Source organism: Protopterus annectens, chromosome 3.part0 (genome assembly GCF_019279795.1).
Source record: "Protopterus annectens isolate FY-2018-M chromosome 3.part0, PAN1.0, whole genome shotgun sequence".
NCBI lineage: Eukaryota > Metazoa > Chordata > Ceratodontiformes > Protopteridae > Protopterus > Protopterus annectens.
The window spans coordinates 416605162-416620373 of NC_056731.1; the positions used below are offsets into that span (position 1 = coordinate 416605162).

The window sequence follows — 15212 nt, forward strand, 5'->3', positions numbered from 1 at the left end:
ACTGGGTTCAGGACTGCTGTGGGGAACACAAGTAACGCACATATCCAAGGAAAGTGCAAGATAGAAAATAAAATGTGGGGTATGGGTGAAGAAGAGGGACAAACAAGAGGATTGCTGAAATAGGAACATTTGAGAGAAATTCAAAGGGGCATGGGCAATATTTTTAGGTGGAAATAGGCATACCCATAGAACAAACAGCACAACATAAGACAGACAAATGGAGGAAAAAACAGCATAGACATGTGAGTTACACAGACTGCACACATGGGCAATGTAAAGTTGCCAAACAGAATGGGGATGCATACTAGCCATGATGAAATGCAGAAAAAAATCTACTTATGCACTGTCATGTTACACGTTATACAATGTATGACAGTCATGCCTGGATATGTATGACCCATGGTACATGTGTGTTCCAGGGTAATAAAGTAGGATCACAGTACACATTGGATAAATATACATATATCCAATTGGTGTGTCAGCTGTGCAGGTGTTAGTCAAGTCACATCACAGATGAGCAAATGAAGATCAAGCAATTATACATATCTACAGAGGACAAAAACAAACCTATGATATGCATGTGAAAAGCAACCAACCAAGCAGGGTGCCAAACAGAAGTACTGCAGAAGATTAGCCAAGGCTGCTACATACCCAAGTACGAGTACACAACCAAATGTGTGTATGTTTCACTTATATGCTTTTACACATACATACGCCAATGACATGTAATAATATGTTAAAAAATCTAACAGGACAGAATAGTGAATATAGCAGGTTGTGTACATGGATGTGTAAAAACTACAGTGGGTAACACACAATTAGAATGAGAACAAGGATGTTTTGCAAGCATTTGCCAGTAGTTTGCACGTCCCACATTGTTAAATGCCCATACATTTGCCACATGTTCACCATCTCAAATTAATTACTGGCAATGGACAGCAGTTTTGACAAAAGCAAACATACCTTCAATAAACAACTTGGGACATAATAAAGTGGTAGGAAGGTGGACAACCTGAGACCACATCAAGGTAAAACAGGACACGATAAGATGACACAATGAGAATGCACATGTAAAGTACACAAACATCCATTTAAACAAATGGAAAATGTATGTCAAGTGTACAGATGGACTGCTGATGTCCACAAAACTGGACACGTATAAAATACAAATACACAGTAATGTACAATCATGTCACACTGACATGCATAGGTAAGCAAGTTAAAAAGTTCAATCACGTAAACATATACTGTCATGCAAATGTCAAATCAAGAAATGAATGTGTATGTCATCCACACTGCTCATTACCGAGCAGATAACATCTCTGTGAGCATAATTTGTAGTACATCACTGAGTACTCACTTGTCAAAGTTACATATGTATCAGTATGTATCTGAGTATGTGCAAACATGCATACACTCATTCTGTATACAACTATCTATGGAAGGTGTACACCAGTTTCATTACATCACGGGTGTGGAAATGCTACATACAACAAACATGTTATAATGTACTGTGAAAGAAAGTGTAATCCATAACACTGTATACAGATTAATGTTACATTGCTCTTTGATGCAGACGGGTAAGGAGGACTGCACATACACAGGATATACCTGTATCTGATCCTACATGGCATCAGTACTGTCAAACCATGACACAACACTACATCATGAGTGTGGGACATCATGACAACTGCCATCCAAAACCATGTTGAATGACATGTTTGTATACTGTACATATCTGATATGGCAAAACAGACATCCAAGACATATGCTGCTAGTAGAGAATCAACCGTGTTGGGTAAAACCTTGGAGCAGAAATTAATCCAAGTAAAATGTAAGAGATGCACCAAGATAACACACAGCAAAACGTTTAATCACAACAATACAAGGTGGTAAGCGCTTTCACAACCAAAGTTGCTTCATCAGACACCACAGTAAAGAATGCACAAGTTTAAACAGAGATCTAAAATGCCAATTAATGAATAAATATCACACAATGATTGAGTAGCAGTTAAGAACAATTAAGCCTCATGCTCAAACTCAAACTAATAAAAGCATTGCATAAAAACATTGTACAAGAAAAATTCAAATACCATACATAAAAAAGCACTTAAATAACTTTCTTGATTTTATAAGAGCTTAAATGTTCTTAACTGCTACTCAATCATTGTGTGATATTTATTGATTAATTGGCATTTTAGATATCTATTTAAACTTGTGCATTCTTTACTGTGGTGTCTGATGAAGCAGTTTCGGTTGTGAAAGAGCTTACCACCTTGTATTTTGTTGTGATTAAACATTTTGCTGTGTGTTATCTTGGTGCATCTCTTATGTTTTACATATGCTGCTAGTGTTGGACTATGGACAACATATGTTGTCTGTCAGTCATCCCAGTAAGACACATGTTTATAGACTGCCTACTACAGCACTATCAACAGGTTAATGGACAGTTGAATGTGTGTGGACAGTATAATGTGTTAATGTGTGTCATGCACACATTAAAACTAAAGTAAATGTTATATGGTAATAACACAAATAAGTATGACAGACACAGGGTATGCATGTACAAGAGTGCATATACAGTTCAAACTATTAAATGTCAGTCACCATGTTGGCAACAAAACAAAGTGGAGCACACAGACAATACCCACTGACTGAAGGGACTGGGCTGATGTGGAGCAACATATATATGGTAATGACCTCCCTGATCTCCTCCCAAAAATAGTCTCTGTCATGACCATGGGGATGTCTCCTATGGAGTGCAGGTAGGATGGCTTGAGCAGGGACAGGTCCAGGTTCCTCACCATCATTGTATTCATCACTGCCTTCGTCGGATGATTCTAACAGCGGTCTTGCATGCGCATGTCATCATCTTTGGATTGCTGAATGTCCTTGGATACCATGCTCTGTAAAGATTAATTGTAAAACACAACAGAAAAGAAAACAATGTCTTTCATCCAGAACAATTCCATGAAAATCAGAGCACAACAGAATATTGTTATGATGACAATTTACACAGGGACTGAGACACAACCATTATCAACAGAGTTACCCATGGCATAATATATCATATTCCTAAAAATGACAGCATTATTCCATCATTCTCAGTTCTGTATTTTTAGACAGACAGACACACACACACACACACACACACACACACACACACACACACACACACACACACACACACACACACACACACACACACACACACACACACACACACACACACACACACACACACACACACACACACACACACACACACACACACACACACACACACACACACACACACACACACACACACACACACACACACACACTTGTGTCATTAGCATTGCAAAAATGTGTGAATGGGCAACAAACATATTTTACTGTCTGGATTCAATGATGTATATGAGTGGGCACAACATGCCATTGTATAAATGAGAAGAAAGATGATGGAGACTATTATGAACAATAGGCCTAACATATGCCAACTTTCTATGCAGGCAGCATGATATTTGGCTGAACACTCACCAATATGATAAGTACAACACTATAAATATGAGATGTTCAATCAAAACAACTGTATATATATCAGAATGCAATATTTCTGTTAATCTTAGTACTGCATATGTATAACTATATGTATTCTCATCCAAAACAATCATGAAGGAGAAGGCTTACAAATCAAATATGTGGGAAGACAACTGCTGTTTATAACCTGCTGCTATCAAATGTGTAACTGCTCAAGTGTCAGTCAACCTAGCCTATAGCAGTGTTTTAAAAACAAATAAACAAAAAAGAAAACATAACAAAAAAAATGTTTGAGGACAGAAACAATACCGATGTTGACCTGCAGGGTGTGTTCATTATGAACTGCTGCTATGAAATGACTACCTCATCAAGTGCCACTCGACCTAGGCTATAGCAGTATTCTTACAAATGCACACATGATGTGCAAGGCAGGTGTAATGACAAAGTTGAACTGAAGGCTATGCCACATGGTCAACAAACAGCTGTGATAACAGTGTCATCACAGACTCCCACTCACTCTGTGAAGACACAGACTGTGCACAACAGATGAAACATCAGAAAACAGAGACAAACACAAAAGTCTGCCAAACCATACATCATAAACAATAGTCTCAGCACTTACAACTGTATGTAAACCATTCACCTTATAACTAGCAACCAAGAACTTGACCTGGTGTACAATGTAAGAAACACCAAACCACCCAGGAACTATTGCTAGGTTCACCTACAAGACCTTGAGTACTTATAAAGGATGTGGCTTATGAAGAGCCAGAGTGGAGAAGGTAATTACCATAGCACTCAAATTTGTGATATAACATTGAACATTTAATAAACATAAAAACAGATTAAGCACCTTCATTTGTGACCTGGAATTTCAGAAAGTGATTACGTCATGTCCTTATATACAAATTGTCTTAAAAATCAGCTACATGTAATCCCAAGTAATTAATCATGTTCAGAACATTGGTAAAAACTTCCAATAAATAATATAAACAATCATTATTTTTTATAAACAAAAACATCTTTATTAAATTATCACTTATGACATAAGCAATCATTTATATAAATTAAAACAACCCATATTGACATAATCTTAGTTGCAAGCATTACACATCACAAACCATACTGACATAATTTTAGTTGCAAACATTATACATCACTTATAATCTACCCAATTATTGTTTATCAAACATTACATAGCTCATTTAAATACTGTCTTCTTTTAAATCTCATGCCTCCCCTGTCTGTATTGTTCCCACAATTCCCATTTATTTCTATGTAATTTACTCCAACCATTTTCCAAAGATCCCAATTCCAGTTGTTTTATCCCTGTTGCTATATTCACTACTTCTAGTACAGTTGGTTTAGACTTTGATTTCCATGTCTAGTAAATGTGTTTTGGCAACCACCATAATTAGACTTAGCAGGGCCTTCCTATGTCTAGGCAACTACAATTCTATATCATAGCTCGGAAAATCATTTCCCTAGATACACCAATTTGCTCACCAAGTATCTCTGATAAAGTAGTCTGCAGGAAATCTGTAATGTCTGCCAACTCATTACACTCCCAGAAAAATATGTCTCCAATTGCCTCTTTTTTTCCCCATCACATCTCCAATATTTGCTGTCTACCTGAGGAAAAAGTGGGTTATACAAATATCTATGTAAACATTTCCAAGCAAAACCCTAAATCTTCTAGATTTTGTTGCAAGTTTGGGAGACATACACATATCCCCCATTGTTTCTTTGTGAATTGCTTATCCAATCTCTCTTCCCAATCCTCTCTAATGTCCTCTGATTGATTCTTATAGTTATTCTATAGAGTACTTATAAAGGATGTGCTTTATGAAGAGCCAGGATGGAGAATATAATTACCACAGCACTTGAATTTGTGGTAAAATGTTGAATGTTTAATAAAAATAAAAACGGATTAAGTGGTCTTGCTCCTCACCTGGAACTTCATCACAATCTGTGACCTAATTACATCATGTCCTTATATACAAATTGTCTTAAAGAAACAGCTAATTGTAATCCCAAAATAATGAATCATGTTCAGTACATTGGCAAAAATGTTCAATAAATAATAAAAGCAATTATTTATCTTATATTTAAATAATTTCAATTAATTACATGTTCAATACTAGAAAATAAAAAATGATGGGTAAAAAAAAATCTTCATTTAAAAATCTCTCTTTGTGCTTATAAAAACACTTATAGTGAACTAATTACCATCCATGTAAAGCCATCAAAGCCTCTTTGTGTTGTACTGATCACAATTTTAAGGCAGAATGAATAGAAACTACCTCATTTAACCCTCACAAATTATCACATTTAATTTAAATTGCCATATGAATTATCTTAATTCTAATTTAGTTTCCCACTCTCCGCCAATAGGGTCAACAGGAACTCATTCTATTATACCAAACCTGTATTTACATTGCCCTCTACAACTCAAAGAGCGCTTATACAATACATTGTTGATGTTCTTAGTTCTGATGTCATACATTTGCTTGTAAATTCTTTTGTATAGAGCATGTTCTGTCTTTCCAACATAAAACAAGTATAGTCTTCACATACAAAAATGTACACCACCCCAGAGGTTTTACAATTAATTACCTTTGGCCAACTTAAGCTTACTATTTAAACCATTGTCCAGGCTAATTTGTTTCTTGACTAAAATGTGAGTGCATTGTTTACATAGTCCACATTTGCTAGTTCCTGAACCCACCATTATATTAGCTTGTTGTGTGTTACTCTGCTCCAGGATTTGTTTTATATTAGCTGCTGTTTTGAAAACAAATGTAAGCCTAGCTCCCAAAATGCCATTTAATGGAGGGAGGGCATGTACTAATATGATCCCAATTTTTATTAATAACACCTTTGCTTTTCTGTGTCCATTCATTGTATTCTAAGATGATGATGGCCCTGCTAAAACCCTGCAACATAGATGTTACAAAATCCCTGATTTCATTTCCCATTATCTCCTTGTTTTCTATAAGATCTATTGCTGAAAGGGGCTTATACTTTGAGACCCATTCTACCAAAATGGGATTACTTATGTCTCTAATGAATTTAGCAATAAATCATCTCTCCATAAACCCATGTGTCAGATGCATACAACAAACTGTTCCTTATGTTATGGATGTATTTATAAAAAAATGGTGTGCTGACAAAATGGATCAAAAGTACAAAATACATTAACACTATAACTTTTATATGTAATTGTAATGACAGCTAGTGTTTGCAGATTTCATTTGCCTTACTGATGCATGATGGGTATTCTTGCTTTCTAAACAATAAACATGTATTTTTGACAAATACAGGCCTGAAAACAGTGGAATATGCATCCCAGTTCATAATATACATGAAATATATATATAACATACCTCTCTCCATCTACTCCTCTTCAAGCTTGTGCATCTGCTCACCACACCATCTGGAATAAAAAAGAAAATATTTAAAAGTTATTAAATAAATAGCAAGGATAAACATTTCACAACACACGTCGACTGTTATTCTGAAGAAACATATTTTAGAACAATACTCAGTTGTAATTGTAACATTCAGGTGTTAACATCGTTGAGCCCAGATTAGAGAACATGAGATTGAAACCTGCAGATGCAACATACAGCCAAACTCTACACTTGAGACCTATCTGCTTACCTAACACACCTTAAATGTAAAAGCATGTTTTCAAGCACTGAAAAGAGTTAATGTTATGACATCACCCTGATGGGGGATGGTATACTAAGAACGATCCTGGCTTAGGATTGCAAATTATGATGTGCTGCTCATGTAGCCAAACTGTTTTCAAATTACATTCATGTCAGCACTGTGTTCAGAGAAATTAACAGTAACTGAGATAATCTATTTCTCATACACTATGACAGTGTCTTGTAGCATCCAGCTTGTATGAAGAGAACCATACATGTTGCTGTACATTATGGAACAGAAAGGCATGTGTGAAGACCACTTTTCCTTGACATTGCACATCACTAGTTAAAGACATACATCTTCCCTGCTTTTCATTGTAACTATTACTGGGCCCATCACAGTTCCTCAAAATTACAGTTTGAGTCTGTCGTACAATTAACTTTAGTATTTCATGATAAAGCATTGCTTCACAACATTTTAAACAGAAGACAATAGTAACCTTCTAAATGCCTCAGACATATAACAGGATTTATGAAGATGTACTGGCACCATTGTTAAATAGCTGATGTTAACGGAATGTTACCGATTACAGATATATCGGTAGTAATTTGATGAATAAATGAGTTATTTGCAACAACTGTAAAATGCTTTGCAATAATAATGCTATGGGTATATGAGATCAATGTAGCAGTTTAAGTTATATGTATCCCCTTTTAATAGTTGAACACATTGTGCATAAAATGGAGACCCACTGACCCACATCCTTACAAGCTGAGCTAACACTCAGCACATAAAAAAACAAGTATTGCTCTTTAAACAATGTTGTTCAACAACTGAGGTTATTAGGCCGTTATAGATTACAGTGTTATTCCTAGAAAACCTAGATCAGTGTGTCATTACTATACATAAAAATGTAATATAAACTATTGCAATATGATTCTTGAAAAAATGTTATGGGTGAAGCTAACTAAGGTGATATGTTTTCCTTTGTTGTTTTGAACCCACACAAAACCTAGACATACTGGTCAGTTGTTTTACAGGCTTAGCTAAATTATACTAGGCTTTCATTGTAGAAAACAGTTACTATAGCTGTTTATTAGAAATCCTGTGATGAATGGCAGAATATGGAAAATGCATACAATTTTTACACTTCTCACAGTGAGATCATAGCAGCTATCAACAGACACATAAACAAAGACGTTTAACCAGTGTTACAGACATTAATTTGCACATTAATTAAACATGTCTGCATATTTGTGTAGGAAGAATGATACAAGTAAGTTATATACTTGCATGTCTTGCACCTTGTTACAGTCCAATAGGTGATACAGTGAGATTATAATGGAAAACTATGAAATGTGCAGTCATCTGTGACCTAGGTGCTTTAGGCATCAGTGATACACAAGGACAGCGTCTATGTGAAATTATGTATTTAAATGTTGAGAAATGTATGTACAACTTCAAAAGACATAGTTACTGTTATTAATTAATGATTAGATAAAATAATGACATTGGTATCAAACCAAAAGCCAAGAGGACAGAAAGAATGAAGTCCAATAAATTATCCCCACAAGTTAATTCACACAGCATCTAAAATGTGTTTATAATAAAATGTATATGATATATATATATATATATATATATATATATATATATATATATATATATATATATATATATATGGGTCAAATAAATATCTGTAAAATCCATAGTGGTACTAAGGAATATGTAAAATATTGGCCGTTACTGTAGGGATCTACGGGCTGCCTCTGCATTTCGTTGACTTTCCTTCAAAGCTCGGCTGCGTCTTTCCAATGTTGATCTACACAGCAAGAGTCCTCAAGTGCACATATGAGTGGTATATTTATGTCACTCATTCAGTGTTTTTTAATCATGATCAACTGGTGCATGTTATGAATTATGTCATCTGTAATGTCTTGTTTTTCCCCTGCACTAGTTGAAGTTCAGCACAGTGGATCAACAACATCCCACAAGTGTTTGCCAGGTGTGTTTGTTGGCCATGTTAATAGATTATTATGTAGTTATGGCTTGTACATTCTGTGAAACATACATATATTAGACTGCAAGTAAAGTCATTATTATTCTTAACAGTGCTGTGAAATACATAATCCAATTGTATTTTATATTCAACATATGATGTAGGCACATTGTCCTGATCTGTGTCTTTGTATCTTGTAGCACATCAACTATCTGTAACATCCAGCAGCCCATCCAGCAAACATAATGTTCATAATTTGTCTCAGCATGGTAATATGGCCCCTGGCACACAGGGCATTGATTTCTTTGGAGAGTCCCTCAGTGAAGTTGCCATGGATGCTGCACCAGATGTATCCTTAAATGTAGAGGCTCAATTGTTTATGGATACAGAGGAGGATGATTACACAGTGGCTGTTGAACAGAATGAGGCCATTAATCAACACACCACAATTGGGATGACTGCTGGTGGTGGATCTACATAAGAAATAGACACAGGTCATTGTTGTAGACATAGGCGAGCAGATGCTGGACATGGCCAAATGTCAGAGTGTGTGCACCTCCTGCTGCAGGCAAATGAACAGGCACAGCTACGCCATCATTTAGACATCCATACACTTGCCCGTGCCACAGATTGTGCAGCACACCAGATACGTGTCATGCATGAAGGACAAGAGTGCAGACACAGTGTGATTATGACTGCATAATCTCATGAATGAAAGTCTACTAGCTGTGGCACAGTCAGTGGAAAACCTGGCCTCTACAGTACTGCAACAGTGTCACACTTCTAACAAGATTCTGTGTACCATAACTATGCATAGAAGATTGCAACCTGTGAGAGGAAAGCCATCTGTGTGCAGAAGCACCACTGGCCATCAGGAATCCTTGTCCATGATCCAACCTGCACTGATGTCATCTGCTGGCATATCTGTTGAGGTCTCACCAGTCACAAGTCCTTCAACATGAGGTCATGCTCCTTTATCTGAACATGGTATCATACCGCCATCCATCTCCTCTGTGGAACAAACTGGGCAGAATGTGTCCATACTTGGTCATGACAGGCAAACTATAGTTTCAGATGTCAGCAAAGTCAACCAAGACTGCATTAGAGTGTGTCCAACAGTGTAGCACACATAGTTGCCTCATGTTATTTCAGTACCATTGTGCTGTGATATGTGTTTCTGAAATAAAAATGTCTGTATGATGTCATGCGTTTTTCTCCATTTTTGTGTTATGATATTATACAGATATTTAAGTGTAGCACTGATGTGTGTCCCTTATTGTTGAACATACAGTAATAAAACAGAATGAGTGTATATGCATACCTGTGTCAGTTGTTTCTTGAGCTGATGTACTTATTCTTGATACATTTGCATATGTTCATGTTGGAATAGGTTAGGCTCATGTTATGTGTGATGCTCAATGTGTACATCTAGTAGGTGCTTGCCATTAGATGAAATGTGTGCTGCTGCCGGGAGGCAACACCTGAACATCAATGTTTAATTGTTTAATGTATGTATACACACACACACACACACACACACACACACACACACACACACACACACACACACACACACACACACATATATATGTATGTGTGTGTGTGTGTGTGTGTGTGTGTGTGTGTGTGTGTGCATGTGTGTGGCTTGTCATGACTCAAATGTTTGGGTCAGATGCTGCTGTGTAGCCTTGGCCTACACTTGTGGTTGCACCCTACGTAGTCTACACCTATGACTTCTGCCTCAGTGTCCTCCTGCTCCTCCTCTGATAACTGAGGTATGTCCTCTTCAGACATTTGTGGTTCTTGTGGCAGTTCACCCACACTTGCATCTGGAAGACCACCTTGTGCTCGGGTTAGTATGTTGTGCAGCATGGCACACATTGTTATCATCTAAGCTGCCTTCTCAGGTTTGTATTGCAATGCACCCTAGGTGTGTCTAGACATCTGAACCTAGCTTTCAGTACACCAAACACACATTATATTGGGTTTCTGGTTGTTGCATGTGCTCTGTTGTAGGCCTCCTTTGCAGGGTTGGGTGGATTATGGTTCATTAGCCACGGCTCAAGAAGTTAACCACAGTCAGCTTTTGGGGGAGTTAAAACACTTTTGTTCAGACTGGATATTGTTGACAGGGAGATACTTCAGTTACATCCTGGCTGTGCTGCTGTACGTACCTAGAAGCAACCTCTCTGGAATTTCACCTTGCTGGAATGCAACCCCGAGTCCACTTTCACCTCCAAATGGCAGCATTATGGACACTTCCAGGGTGTGTTGCCATCTTCTGCACATACAACCTGGCAGTTGATGGATGTCCATGCCTTTCTGTTTATGTATTGGTCTGCTTCTGGATGTACTGGTGTCTTGATAGGTATGTGTGTGTGCAATCTATTACACAGAGTACATGGGGAAATTTGCAATGTTGTAGAACTGGTGCATTACAGTTCTCCACTCCATGGGTGTGGATGATAAGTATATGTAATCATCTACCTTGCTGCACATTGCTGCCAGGAATTTGGCCAGGATTCAACTGGTAGCTGTCTGTGATACTCCCGCAGCATCCCCTATGTGTCTCTGGAATGTCCCAGATGTGAGTATACCCAGGCTAAAACAAACTTTGGTTTCAAGGGGGATGGGGTTTCCTTGCAGGGTCTGCACAGACATGTATGGGACATACATGTTACAGACAGCCTGCACCATTTGTCTGTCTAGATGGCATCTGTCGATTATTTGCTGGTCTGACACCTGGTTTAGTTGCAGCCTTGCTTGGACTCTAGTTGGCTGCCTTCTAGGATGCACAGCCATATCCTCATTTATGACTAGCATCAATTCATCTTGTTTCAGTATATTAAGAGCAGGTTGCATTGTTATATATTTTTCAGTTTTGCTATGAATTTCACCATAATCCACAATATTTGCCTGAAATCCTTGGATTCTGTAATGAATGTGCTGACAATTTCAGAAGCAGAGTTGGCGTAGCTGGTTTTCACATTTAAGTCACATTTTATGAGCATAATGTGTTTTGGAATCACACTGGCATGCACAGAATCCCTACTTAATCTACATCGAATACTAAAGTAGTTGGTCTGAATTCAGCATGTGTTCTGGAATTGCATCTGCAGCAGGTGCTCTGTAGTCTTCTTTTGGAATACTGCACTGTCCATAAATGCCTTCCGCAAACTTTACGGAATCTGGCTCATGGTATTTTGTCCTTTTAGCCTGTTCTCTTTCCTTATGGTTCAATAGTCATTTCTTTCTTTTTCTTTTTTTTTTTTACTGACTTCCAGTCATCGTGTAGTGTAATCTATCACAATCAGTTTCCACCTATAATCTTGTGTCTCTGGTATAATGCCCCAGCACTGGTTCAGTAATCAAGGAGCCTCAATCCACACCACTTGCAACAGTGGGGGACATACACACTGGGAGGATGACAAGTACACACACAGTAAAGTGCAATTTCCCTTAACAGCACACAGAGACCACAGTCAGTCTGGGGCTGGTTCTCCCTCTTTCTCAAGGTCCCCAATAAGACTCCCCACTTGCACAGCTATAGGGTTGAAATCTCAGTTGAGTAGCGAAACCAAGACCTCCAGCACATTCTCTGTCCAACCAGTGCTTCGTGTCCCTGCCCATGTAGCTGACACACACACACACACACACACACACACACACACACACACACACACACACACACACACACACACACACACACACACACACTCTAAGATTTGATTTATATATATAAACATACACATACACCTGGGAAAGGCTGGCACAAGTTTTCTAGCTATGCCCCCTTCTGCTCAGACTATAAGGTAGTTCTGACTGCCACCAGCCACTCCTTATCAGCTACTTTAAGGCCCTTAGCAAAGGGTGTTTAATCTTTCTGTGTAATGTTACTATTGATCCAAATGGTAGTTTGACAAAGTGGCAGGCTATTAGGAGTGACCTGTACAGTGTCACCAAATAGCTATGCAAGTACTCTAACAGCTTAAATATCTCTAGACAGACCAGCTACAACTGAAAGGTTTAAATATATTTAATAATACATAGCAAAAGAACAAGACAATACTAAATATGTATTCGCAGTGACTACAGAGTTCAAAATCACAGGAAATATTTAAAACAACATTGCAGGACAGTCTCAAATAAATACAGAAAACATCTAAGCTATACTTCCCTATATTCCTAACTGACTGTAAGAGAAATTACTGTACCCTAGTTAACTTACTTACAGCATAGCAAGATAGATGTGGTGAGCTGATTTTGCTAGGTCAAAGACAAATACAAAATGCACAGTCACTCTTTCAGAGAGTTCTTAAATTAACATCAAATACTACTGCTGGGATACTTGCAGCATGACATCACTTTTTGTCACCGGATTTCAGTTCCCAGGCTCAAAACAACCATTGCTAGAAATTGTTAGCATTTAGCATCTCCCTGTAAAAATACATAGCCTTTAGATGTTTGCAACTATAAAACACTTACAAAACAAAAGGTTCCCTAGTTTAAGACATCCTGTCTCCTTGCTGCACTGAAACTGAAAGATAACATCTCTTGTTTATGGCCCAGCAATAAAGTACTTCAATCTCAACTATTCTTATGTTTTGCAAGTTAATCTCCTGTATTTGTCTCCCCCTGTTAAAAAATATATATGCAAACAGCTACAATGGTGTATATACACCTCTGCTCAGTATTTTACAAAACATCTCTTCACCACACGTCTGTACAATATGACATACATTTTGATATTCACAAACTCACTCAACCACTTACAAAATTTCAGATAGCTGGGCTGGCAGTATCTCCCTTTGTTACATTTCTGTATAAATCATATTAATATTCAAAAATGGCATATAATTATTTACAAAATTCCAGATAGCTAGGCTGGCAGGGTTTCCTTTTGTGGCATCTGTAATAACATGTTTAATGTCACTAGCTTGTTAGTATAATTTATCAGTATCCTGACACATACTCATAGTTGTAGTATGGTTTTCTTTGCACTTTGCTGTTAGATATGAATATTTATTGTTAAATTACTTTGCCTGGTGTTTTTCTTCCTGGGCCATCACTTGAAATCATTTCAATACAATTTGAAAACTCTGTAATCAAAACATAAACAAACAAACAGATGAAGAATAAATCAATTGTTTCTGAGTCTCTTCCCCATGACAGAAGGATGTGTAATTCAATCCACAAAATAATCAACACTTCTTTTACTAAATAATTCAATGCATTTCTGGCAGTTAGCATAGAGGTTAAAGGCCACAAGTTTTTAATAAGCTGCTTCTTATATTCCAAGGTTTGATTCTCTCCATTTGCCTAACCAGACTGTACTTACTGGCTGCCCCTGAAAAGGCACATTTGTGTCCAGTGGGCTTACTCAGTTAACAAATAATAAAATAAAATAAAAACTAATACTGAAACACACACACAGACATAGGCAGGTATTAGCCTGATTGTAATGCACTCTTGAAAGTTGGTTATTTAGATGCCAAACCCCTTAGAATTGCTCTTGCTCAATATAGTCTTTCTCCATCATTTAGTTATTTGTGTTAATGTATGAGTTGGTACTGGGTGTAAGTCATTTCAGCAATTGATGTCTAGCAGAATGCCATTTAAAAAAATGTAAAATGACATCTGAATGATGTTTTAAGTTGGTTTTAATGTGGAGGAGTTGCTCATCTACACCCAAAGCGAAGGCTGTGACTTCTGTACCACAAATAAATCACAAGCACCATTGAGGTCACTGTATGTTGAGGGAATTAATTTTTCTCCTCTGCAATCACTGCTTATGTGTGAGTTTTGACCACATTCACAGTACTGCATCCACTGGTACCTAGCGTAGACAAAATATATTTTTTTATTAGCTGTAACATATTGTAATTCAGAGACAGCCTAAAAATAGCACTTTAACATGAAGATGCACAGCACCATGGTGAGCTGTCTCCCTGGATGTCCTAAATTTAATGAAGCATTCTGGTGGGGAGGCATATATTAATTTGCCATGTACTCTCCTGTGGAAATTCCTGCAGTAGGG

The 15212-nt window shown here is 37.4% G+C and overlaps 1 long non-coding RNA gene across 2 annotated transcripts in view; it reads right to left on the bottom strand.

Annotated features, from left to right (window-relative positions):
- Positions 1-2312: 2312 nt before the first annotated feature.
- LOC122796406 overlaps positions 2313-15212 on the bottom strand; it is a 23102-nt gene continuing 10202 nt past the window's right edge. For both annotated transcript variants that reach the window (XR_006363970.1, XR_006363969.1), the window contains exons 2-3: positions 6909-6958; positions 2313-2906 (exon numbers count right to left, since the gene is read on the bottom strand). This is a non-coding gene — a long non-coding RNA (uncharacterized LOC122796406). The remainder of the gene's footprint in view (positions 2907-6908; positions 6959-15212) is intronic.